The sequence below is a fragment of the Nicotiana tabacum genome, chromosome 2 (genome assembly GCF_000715075.1).
Source record: "Nicotiana tabacum cultivar K326 chromosome 2, ASM71507v2, whole genome shotgun sequence".
Classification (NCBI taxonomy): Eukaryota; Viridiplantae; Streptophyta; class Magnoliopsida; order Solanales; family Solanaceae; genus Nicotiana; species Nicotiana tabacum.
In genome coordinates, this window is record NC_134081.1 from 118,912,750 (window position 1) to 118,927,439 (window position 14,690).

Sequence of the window (14,690 nt, forward strand, 5' to 3'; positions counted from 1 at the left end):
ACCCATATTACACCAGCTTTTGGAGGTCCAAGAATTAGGGAGCCTAATCCAGAAACAAGAGCAACAAAAAAGCCTAGACTTGTAGAAGGAAAAGGGAAGAAACCAACGGAGGAAGGAGATGATTCTTCAGATGACGAGGATGGTTGGACATCAGTTCATGTAGTCCAGTTAGGACAAACAAGTATGGAACCATCACATGTGATTGAGGTAGGAGAATCGAGCATGGCACAACCACAAAAGGAGGATTATTTGGTTGAGAACGATGATGAGAGGGGTGCGACAAGAGAAAACTAGCTTCATCTAAAGCGGCGACTTCATCCGGGAGGATGAAACGTTTAAGTATGAGGGAGGAAAGTATGAAGGAGTCTTAAGAAAAAGTTCATGCTTTCACTGCTTAATATATATAGTACTATAGTTGGTAGCTATCTTTAATGTTTTGCTTTGTTAATATTGTAAATATATTGATAGCTATCTTTAATGTTGTTCTTTTGGTTAGTACTTGGTTGGAAGTATTTTGGGGATAGTAAATGTTGTCTGTATGTCTTAAAGCAACTACTGGGAAACATTTTGTGGGTAGAATGTGTTTTTGTCTGTTGAAGAAGCAATCCCCTGGTGTAAATATTTCACTTGTTAAAGTACTGCACGTTGTTTTTACTTTAATTGTTGTACTTTGTTTTTATTTGCTGTACTTTTTCTGTCTTTTAGTTATTTTATTTGGTCTTTACTACTCTAACATATTAACATTGTCTTTTGTGTTAGTATTGGAAAAAGTTCAGGTCATTTGGTTGGGAAGATGCAGCATCCTTAAGCAGTAAAGTATTCTTTGATGCTTTGGTAGCAGCAAATGCAAAAGTCCAATGACTATAACAAAAACAAAAACAAAAACAAAAATTAGATTCTTAAAAAAAAAAGAAGAAGAGAGAGTTCTTATTTCAGTAAAAATAATACTAAAAACAAAAACAAAAATTAGATTCTTAAAAAAAAAAGAAGAAGAGAGAGTTCTTATTTCAGTAAAAATAATTCATAGATTATTGTTTCATTGTAGGTATTAAATTCACAATATAAGATCTCTTCATTTTTCAAATATTAACTCTTTTCCTCTTTAATCACATAACTTCCAGGTTTATTATCTTGATTTTGTGAAAGTAAGGATTTGTATCTTCACCTCAAGAAATCATTGGGGTTGAGAAGAATTATGAGCACCAACAGGTAGAATCAATAACTCTTTGCTAGAACTTGCTCTGAATATTTGTCAAGGCGAAACTATAGTTGACGCTGATTTTTGAAAAATGAATTAGGCTTTCTTTGATACCTTTTGAGCCTTTTATATATATAGAAAAAAAAGTCAATCAAACACAAAAAGAATTATCCGTAGTACCTAACTTTGAAGCCGGTAAACCTTTCTTTCTTGTCACACCACAATTTTAACCAGTAAATTGTAGATATACATATGTCTATAATTACTTCTTCATAATTGATCTTCTTCAGCTAAAAATTCAAAAATGGAGCTATAAAAAATAAATATTGACAATAGAGAAGGCAAGAAATAAAGTGGTGTACATGTGAATATTTGTTATCATATATGAAAAAAATCTCCAGCGTATATAGCAAAAAAAAAAAAAAAAATTTAAAAAAAGGAGGGAGAACAGAAATGAAAACTGCTCCAAAACTTCAAGAAATATGTTGCTCCACTAGCTGAAAAAAAAGTTACTATAAATATACTTTTATCCTACCAGCCTGAAGCTTAACATTACAAGCCAAAAAGTTCTAAAAGATTTCAGAAAGCAGTGTTTAAACTACATTAGTGGCGATTTACATAATAAGCAAACTTATGGTTAAAGAAGTTAAATTTTTTTATTGTTGGTGACCATAACTTTATCAATTTTTAAAGAGTCCCAGGTGAAAAGATGCAAGTTTTTGCTGAACAAAGACGAGATCATAAGCAAGGTAAAGGTTTTGTGAGGTTGAAAAGGTTGAACAAATTTGAGAAATTAGGAAATTCTTATTTTGAATACATTTTCTCTCCTACAAGGAAAACAATGATTTTTAAAGAGAGTCAATATATTTTGAAAATCTTTTCCTCGAGGACGAGCAAAAATTCAAGTATGGGGGAATTTGATAAGTATTACTATTATTCATGTATTTTCATATGTAAATAAATAATATATATATATTTTTAAAAAGGATGAATAATTTATATTTACTCTCCTATAAGTACTAACAAATCTTGCAGGGAAGGATTATTTTAAAGAAAAAAGAAAACAAACAAAAAGAGAAGGACGATGATACTTTGTTGGTGCATCAAGAAACCAAAGGAAGAGCCATGTCATTATTGATGCAACACCAGCTCTTGTTGTCGCGACAATGAAGAAGAAAAGATATAACAATTAGCGTCGCGACGATAACATTTATGGTTGCAGCACAATGAAGAAGAAAAGATAAACTAATTAGCGTCGTGATGACAACTATTACTGTCGCAACAGAGGTTTGCCTGCAATTTTCTCCTATAAATAGGGCCTATCTATGTAATGCAAAGGCACGCCAGAATAGTAGAAAAGAGTCCATCTCTTAATTGGATTCTCTAGCTTAGATTTTGGCAGTTAATATTTCTTTCTCTTTTAGGAAGTATTCTGTTTCTTTATCTTCTTAGTAGTACTTTTATCTACACCATAATGGAGTAAACTACTCCAGTTGGGATACTTGGAAAAGCTTGCTAAGTTATTATAATATATATTCAGTTTTATATGCTCTTGTCCGAGAAGTAGGGCGGCCCAACCTAAAGCAAGTGAAACACTTGCTTTAGGCCCCAAAAATTTAAGGTCCCCAAAATTACTAGTATTCTTTATATATAATAATATATTATTTATATAATTATCTTTTATTATTAATAAATTTATTTCTTTACTGTCATATTAATTTTTAATAACTCGATTTCTTCCTCTAATTAATATAACTAAAATAGTTTTCTGTCAATCTTATTTTACTTTTTTACTTAATTATATTTCTCTACTCATTAGTTGGTCACGTAACTATATTTAATAATCTAACTTATTATTTATTTTCCTTACATAAATTATACTCTCTCCGTCCCAATTTATATGAAAGTGTTTGACTGGACATGGATTTTATGAAATAAAGGAAGACTTTTGAAACTTGTAATCTTAAATAAATCATAGAAGTTTTTGGGCTAGAAATTATCTTATTAATGGTAAAAAAAAATCTAAAGATGAATTGTTACCAAATATAGAAAGGGACTTACTAAGAAAATGGAGTCACTTATGTTTTCTGGGTTCTCCCATTTCAGTTGTGATGCAATCAACGTTAAATTTATTTTATTTTCTGTATTTTATAAAACTAAGTTCTCATTTTTTAAATTCTACATCATCACTTGTCTAATTTTTTTAAAAACGATGTTCATTATATATATATATATATATATATATATATATATATATATATATATATATATATTAAGACCTCTTATTAAGATTTTGCTTTAGGCCTCCGATGAGGTTGGGCCGCCCTGCCGAGAAGCTGTCCAAATCTCCATCTTTTAGTACTAGAGTAATAAGGTATTGATTATTTAATATTGTCTAATCTAACTATTCTATTTTATAACTATCGTTGTGCTAATTTTGTATTCGGAAGAAGCAAAATAAGTTACAGCGAATAGTTATAAATAAAATAGTCATTGGACAAATTAATATAATCACAACTACTTACAAGTGTCTTTAGTCTTACTCATTTCAATCTTTATCCGGAAAAGAAAGTGATTTGATTGAGTCTATTGATCTAACGAGAACTAATCGAAAGAGGGTTTTGTTATTATTGGTACAACTTAGGCAAGAAAATATTTCTATTCTTATCATCACTAATTGTAAAATATTTAATTACACTAATCGGAAGAGGTGTTTTTAAATAGTTACTTTAAAGTGAAAAAATATAATTGTATAGAAATAAGTAATAGAATTTGAATCATATTATATTAATCTTATCAAGTGGCTTCAAGGATTCCCATCGCTTTCTTATTATTTCGACTCAATTAGTTCTTTGCCTTTAAAAATCTTTAAACTTTCACTCACTCATAAATTCAATTCTCCTGAATAGTAATGAAGATAATCTAAATCTGTAGCATAGATGTTCCAATCTCTGTGGGACGATATCTTAAATTGTATTATAATTTGACAAAGCACGAGCAAGAATTCCTATGCACATTGGCCTCGTCAATTGTTCAGCCGCAGAATGCAAAAGTGCGGCAATACTCATAAATGTGCGGTCCGTAGAAATCTTCCATGTCCAACTCAAGTCCAAGAGTGTGGTTGCACTCAGAAATGTGCGGTCCGTAAAATCTGAAGAAGTGCGGCCGCACCCCAGAATTGTGCGGCTGCAGAAGTCCATCCTGTCAAGCCAGCTTCAAAGTGCGGACCGCACACAGAATTGTGCGGTCGCACAACCTCCGCAGGGGCAATTTTGTCCGATAATTTCAATTGGGTATAAATAGATCTTTTTGTCAAATTTAGGAAAAGTTTTGAGCACCAGAAAGTAGATAGCCGTTTTTCCCTTACTGTTTTGGGTAACTTTGTAATAGTTTATCATTTTAATATTAGATTTTCTTCCCTTAATCATCTATTATGAGTTTAATCTTAGTTTCTTCTTTAGTTTCTTCAATTTTGCCTATGAGTAGCTAAATTTTTAGCTAGGGTTGTGACTCAACCCTAGAGTGGGAGCCTAATGGGTGTTTAATTTGGGGTTTTTTGTGATTGGGTGTATGATATTTAGCCTAGTTCTTACTTGAATTTAAGAATTAATGGTTGCAAATATTGATTCAGACCTAATTGACCTAGTCTCTACTTGAGAAAGAGAGACTAAGTCTAGAAAAACTTGGCTAACAAGGAATTGGGGCGAACTCAAGAAATTGATAGCCCCAATTAAAGGGTCAAATCTAGAGATAGCAAGACCCGACTTGAGCATCTATCATTAGTTTTGTGAATTACCCAATTGGACTTGAGAAAGCCAAATTGGGCAAAACCACTCAAACTACCGAGAGGTATAGAGTGGGTAATTGCGTGTGATGGCTATATTATACCCTGATCAATCAAACCTGCCCTAAAGCCCTCGATCTGTTAGGTAACCACCTAGGTGGAAGTCACGACCCTAGATCTTTTATCAACTTGAAAAACAACAATACCAAAAATATCGTTCCTTAGCTTTTCATTTACAAACAATAGTATACTTTTTGAAGTAGGAAGAAACAACCAATTATGTGGAAGTGCAATTTGGACACGTCATACACCTAGTCTAGATATATACCTAATCTAATATAAGCTCTTTGTGGAATCGACCCCAACTCACGTTGGGTAATTATAATTGCATCGACCGCTTCACAATCCCAATCAGTGGTGTGAATTTGGGTGACATCAATTTTTGGCGCCGTTACCGGGGAGCTAAAAACAGATTTAGCAATATATTTAATTTTGTGTGTGACTTGTCTTATTTTTCTTCTGGGTTACTAACTTCTTTGTGAATTGATTATAGGTACAAAAATCGCTCTCAACAATGATCCTCTCGAAAATTTGCCTTTGGGGGAGGAAGTGGACTGTAACGACCCGACTTGTCATTTTAAGAATTAACACCCCGTTCAGTGACTTATCATAACCCGTGTGTGTGGTCGAGTTTGATTTTTGAAAGATTCAGAATTAAACAAAGAGAACAATTCTCATTGTTAAAGTTTAAATGAAAAGAGTTGACCGGAGTTTGACTTTTGAGAAAATAACTCCGGAATGGAATTTCAATAATTCCAATAGCTTCGTATGGTGATTTTGGACTTAGGAGTATGTCCGAAAATTATTTGGAAGGCCGTAGTAAAATTAGGCTTGAAATGGCGAAAAAATGAAGTTTAAATTGGAAGTTTGACCGGGGAGTTGACTTTTTGATATCGTGGTCAGAATCTAGTTCTGAAAATTTTCATAGGTCCGTTATGTCATTTATGACTTGTGTGCAAAATTTGAGGTCAATCGGACTTGATTTGATAGGTTTCGGCGTCGAATGTAGAAGTTGAAATTTCTTAATTTCATTAAGCTTGAATTGGGGCATGATTCGTGGTTTTAGCGTTGTTTGATGTGATTTGAGGCTTCGACTAAGTTCGTATGATGTTCTAGGACTTGTTGGTATATTTGGTTGAGTTCCCGAGAGGCTCGGGTGAGTTTCGGGGTGGTTTCGGACCCTTTCTAGGCCATTTTAAATTGCTGATTTTTGTCCACAGAGGTGTGCATCGCGATCGCGAATATTAGGTCGCGTTCGCGAAGAGTAAACAGCAGTTTGGGGCCTTGTGAATCGCGATCGCGGAAGCTATTTCGCGATCGCATAGAACAAACCTCTGCTGCACTGACCCGATTTTGAATTCTTATATCTCGCAATTTATAAGGAATTTGGATATGATCCAAAAATAAAAGTTGTAGCCCTTTGTGTCTAGTTTTCAGAAAATTAAACCATTTGGTATTTGGAGTTGTGTAAAAAACGTTATGACTATTATACTAGAGGCTGTCTGAAAGAGCTGGGCACTTATTCTTCGCGACCGCGAAGCATTTTCCGCGATCGCGGAAGGCAAATTTTGGGATGAGAAAAGTTGTGCTTCACGATCGTGAAGCAGTTTCCGTGATCGCGAAGAGTAAATACCTGGGCAGTAGCTATATTTTGAGGTTTCAATCATTTTTAAAATATTTGGAGCTATGGAGCTCGGATTGAAGCGATATTTGAGGCGATTTTCACCATATGGATTGGGGTAAGTGTCCTATCTCCAAAAGTGATTATACTTCATGATTCTATGGTTATATTCATCATTTATTTCGGATTTAAATGGAAGAAATCAAGATTTTGCAAAACGTTTCAAGAACGAAAAATTTAGATTTGGAGGTCGAGTTTTTATCGGAATTTGATAAAATTGGTATGGGTGGATTCATAATTGAATGGGTTTTCGGATTTTATAAGTTTTGTTGGATTCCGAGATCTGGGCCCCACGAGTGATTTTTGAGTTAAATTTCGAATTTTGTTAGAAAATTAGTTTTTCATATGGAATTAATTCCTATAATTAGTATTGACTGAATTGAATTAATTTGAATACATTTGAGCTGTCCGGAGGATTTATTCAAGCAAGACAGCTATTTTGGAATATCGGCATAACTTCAAAAAGGTAAGTATCTTGCCTAACCTTGAGTGGGGAAAATTACCCCTTAGGCATTGTGTCTTATGTGAAAATTGTGTAATTGAAAGTATGTATGCGAGGTAACGAGTACGAACTTGGTTTATATGTGCACATTATAGTCGAGCCATGAGCTCTTTATTGTGGAAAATAATGTATTGTTGATTCCTATGGCAAGTTGTAATATTTGAGCACTTGATGTGCAATTTTTGATATGTTGTAATATTTGAGCACTTGATGTGCAATTTATGATATGTTGTAATATTTGAGCACTTGAGGTGCAATTTGTGATATGTTTTGATATTTGAGCACTTGATGTGCAATTTATAATATGTTGTGATAGTTGAGCACTTGAGGTGCAAGTTGTGGTATGTTGTGTTAATCGAGCACCTGAGGTGCAATTTGTGATATGTTTTGATATTTGAGCACTTGATGTGCAATTTATAATATGCTGTGATAGTTGAGCACTTGAGGTGCAAGTTGTGGTATGTTGTGATAATCGAGCACTTGAGGTGCGAATTGTGATATATTATGATATTGATAAGCATGCGGTGGTATAAGGTCTAGGTGTTAAAACGTATGCGGTGAGATAAGGGGGGCTTGATACGCGTGGCTAGTAGGAGAACTACTATAAGCCATGCGGTGTGATAAGGGTGGCTAAAATGCGGGATGCTATTTCGGGAAAAATAATTTTTAAAACTAAATGTGAAGGCTCCTGCGGTGATATAAGAAAGGATTGTGAATTTATTTATGATTTGGGACTACGAGGTGGTACCTCGGGAGTGCCCTTTGTTGAAATTTATTTATGATTTGGGACTACGAGTCGGTACCTCGGGAGTGCCCTTTATTAATATTTCTCTATGGTTGCACTTGCCTTTTGTTATTTTATTTTTCCGGAATTTGTAAATTCTTGTGTTCTACGTAATGTATTATTTGACTTAATATTAAGTATTTTGTATTTCTTGTTGTATTGTGTTACCTTTGGCTTTTTCATACGAGACTCTGAGGATTTGTATTTCTGGGTTGTACTTGTTTTCGATGATTGAGTTGTTTTAAATAAAAAAAATTACTATTATGCTTTAATTTAATAAGTTTTACATCCAAATCAGTAGCTTATCTGATGCTTTATTTTAATTGAAATGTCATTTTTCTTTACTCAAACGATTTCTAAAATAAACTTATTTCTTTGTTTATTTCTTACTTGATTTAAATATTTTAACCTTACTTTATTGAAAATAAATTGATCCTATGATTTTTATATATTGATATTTTGGGCACGTGAGTTGTCCGTGCAGATGTGATATAGACATGGGCACGAGGTGCCATGAGAATATGAAAGGGAGCTGAGACCCGTATTTATGATTATGATATAAGATATTTATGTGAAAGAGTTTTATATTCGAAGGATATTTATTTGAAAAAATATATTTGGAGGGTATTTATTCGAAAGAATTATATGTGAATGATTTATATTCGAAGGACTTGATTATTTGGATGTACTTGTGTTTATTATCCGTTTGAGCAATATTTATGGTGTTCCTGTTGCCTTGCTGTTTATGTCATAAGTTGATTATTGTTGCCATCACTGCTATTTGTTATTCTATTATTTTCGTATGCTATATTGCACAGGTTATTTGACTAGCGAGTGTCTTGACTGTACCTCATCACTACTCCACCGAGGTTAGTCTTGATACTTACTTGGTACCGACTGTGATGTACTCATACTACACTTCTGCATATTTTTGTGCAGAGCCAAGTATTAGAGATATCGGATTCGGACAGAGATTAGAGTGTGATTGCAAGGATTCAAGGTATGGTTGCTTGGTCGTCGCAGTCCCCAGAATCTTTCCATTTTTATTGTACTGTCCACTCTTATTCGAATAGTATTGTATATTCGATCCTTGGGGATCACTACATGTACTCAGTTAGAGCTCGTGACTCAGTATTACCAGTCTTGGGAAAGTGTTATAATTATTTCCGCTGTTAGTTTCGATTATAAAAAAAATAGCTTGAATTGTAATTGTAATCGGCTTACCTAGTCTTAGAGACTAAGTGCTATCACGATGCCAGTGGTGGGATTTTGGGTCTTGACAATTGGTATCAGAGCTCTAGGTTCATAGGTTCTACGAGTCACGAACGAGTTTAATAGAGTCTTGCGGATCGGTGCGGAGATGTCTGTACGTATCTTCGAGAGGCTATAGAGCTAGTCGGAAAATCTCCACTTCTTTCATTCCTTATCGTGCAACATTTATTTAGCTTGAAACATATATCTTATTGTAACAACCCGGCTGGTCGTTTTGAGAATAATAGCCCCGATCCCCTGTTTACTATTTTTCCAGTACCTTTTTCAGCTTATGTGACTTACCGGGAGATTGTCGTGGTGGTTTCAGAGTGATTTGGGATACTTAGTCCCTTAACGAAAGCTTAAGTCTTAGGATTTTTACTGTAGTCGGAACTGTGTGAAGACGACTCTGGAATGGAGTGTCGTCAGTTTCGTTAGCTCCGTTGGGTGATTTTGGACTTAGGAGCGTGTTCAGATTGTGTTTTGGAGTTTCGTAGCTTATTTAGGCTTGAAATGGCCAAAAGTCGAATTTTTGGAGATTTTGACCGGTAGTGAACTTTTCGATATCAGGGTCGGATTCCAATTCCAGAAGTTGGAGTAGGTCCGTGATGTCGAATATGACTTGTGTGCAAAATTTGAGATCAATCGGACGTGATTTGATAGGTTTCGACATCGGTTGTAGAAGTTTAAAGTTTCAAGTTCATTAAGTTTGAATCGGAGGATGATTCGTATTTTTAGCGTTGTTTGATGTGATTTGAGGGCTCGATTAAGTTTGTATGGTGTTGTAGGACTTGTTGGTATGTTTGGTTGAGGTCCCGGGGGCCTCGGGTGTGTTTCGGATGCTTAACGGATTGAAGTTGGACTTAGGCTAGTTGCTGAAGATTTTCTGGTTTCTGGTGTTTTCGCACCTGCGGAGGGGAGACCGCAGGTGCGGGATCGCATGTACGAAGGAGGAACGACAGATGCGGCCAAGAAGGAGCTGGGCAGGAACCGCAGGTGCGAAGATTTTCCCGCACCTGCGAGAGTCGCAGATACGGGTAGTTGGGCGCAGGTGCGATGCATTTTCGCACCTGCGATAGTCACATAGCCGCAAGAGCGGAACCTAGGATTTCTAAGTGGAATCCACACCTGCGATGGCATTTCTGCAGGTGCGGCATCGCAGATGCAACAGAGAGTCCGCATGTGCGAGATTTCTGGACAGAACACTTAAATGCAAAGGTTCGCGATTTTTGCTCATTTTCAATATTTTGAACTCGGGTTTGGCGATTTCTTGAGGGGTTTCTTGAGGTAAGTCCCTTGTGCATATTTTTGATCAATAATCTTGCTTCCCCATTTATTTTCCCACCTATTTAGTGTGTATTTAAGGTGGAAATTGGGAGTTGGAGGCTAGGGATTTGAAGAGTTTGATTTGGGGTTTCGAGTGGTCATTTGAGGTCGGATTTTGATAAATTTGGTATGGTTGGACTCGTGAGTGAATGGGCTTTCGGATTTTGTAATTTTTGCTCGATTCCGAGATGTGGGCCCAGGTTGACTTTTTAGGGCGAATTTCAGAATTTTTGTTAAGGTATTGATTCCATTAATTAGATGAGTCTACTATGGTTGTATTTATGATATGTAATTGCTTTTGGCTAGATTTGGGCCATTCGGAGCCGGATATTTGTGGGAAAGGCATTGTGACCAATTGATTGAGCTTGGTTCGAGGTAAGTGGCTTGCCTAACCTTGTGTGGGGAAAATCCCCTTAGGATTTGGTACTATTGTGATATGTGAGCGCCATGTACGTGAGGTGACGAGTACATATACGGGCTATTTATTGTAAAACATGATTTATTTTACTGAGAAGTAACCTGTTTTTCCTTTAATTTGAGTTATACTGTTTAAATGAGTATTAGTTTGTTTTTCATTCTTAATTGAGTTATTCCAATATGTGTAATTATTCTGTTTAGTTTAGCACAACATGTCTACGTGTCTTAATTGCTTATGTGAACTCTGTGCATCATGCTTAGTGAATTTCCTGCTGCTTCCTTGACTTGTACTTGGTCTAAATCATAAGAATTCGTGATGCAGTTGCATTTCTATTGTTTGCGCTGCATATTTAATTTGGGACTACAGAACGGTATTTCGGTAGATCCCCCTGTTCTGCATATTTACTTTGGGACTACGGAACGGTATTCCGGTAGATCCCCCCTGTCTTGCATATTTACTTTGGGACTATGGAACGGTATTCTGGTAGATCCCCCTGCTCTGCATATTTACTTTGGGACTAAAGAACGGTATTCCGGTAGATCCCCCCTGCCTTGCATATTTACTTTGGGACTACGGAACGGTATTCCGGTAGATCCCCCTGCACATTTACGTTTGGGACTACGGGATGGTATCCTGGGAGATCCCCTATTGTTATCACTGTGTTCTAAGCTGTTGTCTTTCATTGATTCTATTCCTGTTAGATTTCCGCATTTATTTTCATTGCGATATTGCATTCTGTCTTATTTCATTATATTTATACCAGTAAGGCCCTGACCAGATCTCGTCACTACTCGATCGAGGTTAGGCTTGGCACTTACTGGGTACCGATTGTGGTGTACTCATGCTACTCTTCTGCACATGTTTTTTTCGTGTGCAAATATAGGTACTCCTTATCAGTCACACTATCAGTGAGCCGGGATAGCTTTGGAGACTTCAAGGTATATCTGCCGCGTTCGCAGACCTCGGAGTCCCCTTCTACTCTTCCCCATGTCCATTATCTTCTGTATTTTCTTTTGATAGACTCTGATGTATAGAGATACTAAATTTTCCTTCTGTAGTTTGTGATTCATGATGTTCCGGGTTTTGGAAATGTTGTGTAGTATATCGAGGAGCTGGTTATTGTACATGCCAAGTGGCATGGTATCCAGTTATGTTGTCATTATTCCACAAATGTTAGGCTTACCTAGTCGTAGAGACTAGGTGTCGTCACGACGTCATACAGAAGGGAAAATTGGGTCGTGACACTTATGTTCTTTTGCATCCACTTGTGTATGAAATTGCACACCCGGTATCAACTATGCGCCAACGGTTCGTGATACTACAGAGGGGTTATAAGGGAGCCAGGGTTGCTCAACCATTGTTACCATGTGTCATCCAGATCGAGGATGCGGAAGTATTGAGAGATCATTTAGTTATGCATATGGGGGTGCAGCAGGCTCTGATACCTGGTTAATATGTACGATCTTAAGAAGGTTTAATTAATTGCCTAATCGTTACAATCGTGGTAGGGTCACGAGGTGGATGTGGATATGAAGATAGTTGGTGGTATTAGAGACTATGTAGTTCGTATGGGATTTCTATTTAGCGAAGGGTACATACTAGCAGCCAAGGCACTAGAGAAAGCGAGTTTCACTGTCACGAGGATAACATGCGCTAAATAAATGGCTTGAGGTGTCTTATGACCGGTGTCCTACGAGCGATGAAGGTTAGTAATGTGGATCGTTGATAATGGACTCCTCTCACTTGGCGCCAAGTGAGGAGAGTCCACTATCAACGATCAGATTGCGGGGTCATGTGTTATATAAGTTTTGGCCTGAGATGTATTTATGTGGTATTGAAAGGTTCTCCGAAACTTGTATATGATTAAGAGATGAGATTTGTATGGGATGATGCTGGGGCTTGCGGTATTCCCGCGTCCTTCATAATTCTATATTTCAGTACTAGCGGGGTCACGGAAACAATTTCAGAATATTCGGGGTGCTACAGTAAGTTCTTTTAATGCACCACCGGTACGGAGTTCTTACAGTGGTTATTCCAGTTATACGGCAGAGATTCAGTATGAGCAGTCGCGCCCGCAGAGGGGTTGTTATGAGAGTGGTGATACTAGACACATCAAGTGGAATTGTCCCAGACTTGGGAGGGGTAGATTTCATCAGAACACCCAGGCTACAAGCTTTAATCCAGTTAATACTCCACGTTTATAGCCAGTTAAGGGTGGAGGACAGGCGGGTAGAGGGCGCCTGAGAGGTGGAGGCCCGACCCGTTGATATAATTGCTATGAATTGGCTGAGGCCGATACACCAAATGGTGTAGTTACATGTATGATTTAATTTATAATAAAAGGAGCACCATTCTTATTTTGATTCGATTCCGATTATCGAGGTGAGAACTCCTTTCATGCTCCTTATATATGGTGGATTAGTAAATTTGTACTCCACTCCCGTGTTTATGCCTGTTGGGAGATTTTATGGTGTTAGCCCGTGTGTATCATTTTTATTTTGTACATTATTGTGGGCTATGAGTCCAAAGGTGACTTTCTATTACTCTCTACAGTGGGTTTCGATGTGATTTCGGAATAATTGAATTCAATTTTATGAATTATATGCCCTAGCGGTATGAGGGTTCATTATGTGTTGAAAAAACAAATTATTTACAAAATTTATTGAAAGGAAGAAAGAAAAGAAATTACAAATTTCAGTTGGCACAATGTGCAAAATACTTGTGATTCGGAGTTGAGGATGAGATCCTCGCATTTTTATATGATTTGAATTATTTAAATTGGGCTACAAACCACGGTGGAAGTTATATAAGGACAAGATCCTTGTGATGAAAAACCTATGAGTTTAGATTCTCCTTTTGTGAAATTAAAATTGGTACTATAGTATTAATAAGGAGTCATGCCTGTTAGGCTTATTTGATAATACTTTTATGTATTTCTTTGCATATTTATCCATAATTGTGGGGAAAATATTGGATTTTAACCTACGAGGTGAGTGCCCAGGTGACGTTAAATGTGATTCGTTAAGTCGGGTAAATAGTTATGAGGTCTTCATGCCTCACATTTTGCTGTCAGTGTTGTGAAAATTCGAAATGAGGTTTTGGTTAATATGAGGTTAATTGGCGATGTTGGAATCGATTATGAACAACTATTAAGACCAGAGATGTGGTAATGGGCATAAATATGATGTGCTTCATGTCCTGATATCATTATGATAATGTGGTGCTTGTAATGCTAAGATTAGTGTTATTGATATATACATTGTGGTACTTTGTTGGGTTGTGGATGTGTTGTTAGGAGTTGTTTTGGTGTTACTCTGGCAGGTGGATAGACCCCATTTACAAGGGAGACTCTGCCGAAATTTCTGGAAAATTTGGGAGTTAGTAAAATTTGGGGGATTGAGACGTACGAAAGAAGAGATAAGTTATGTTATGTGTTTGAGTGCGGACTCTACTTCTCATTCAAGGCGAATGATCCTAAGTGGGGGAGAATGTAACACCTCGGAAGAATTTTGAAGTACTTCAACACTATCAAGAAAGTTGATGTGCGTAGGCACGAATTGCTATAGCCAGTTGAGACTAATATCGTGCGTTGATGTGAAAATCAGGCCTTTTGAAAATGTTGGGAGTGTAAGAAATTGGTTTTAAAGTTTATAAATGTGGATCAAAGAAGTAATCTCAACTGAAAT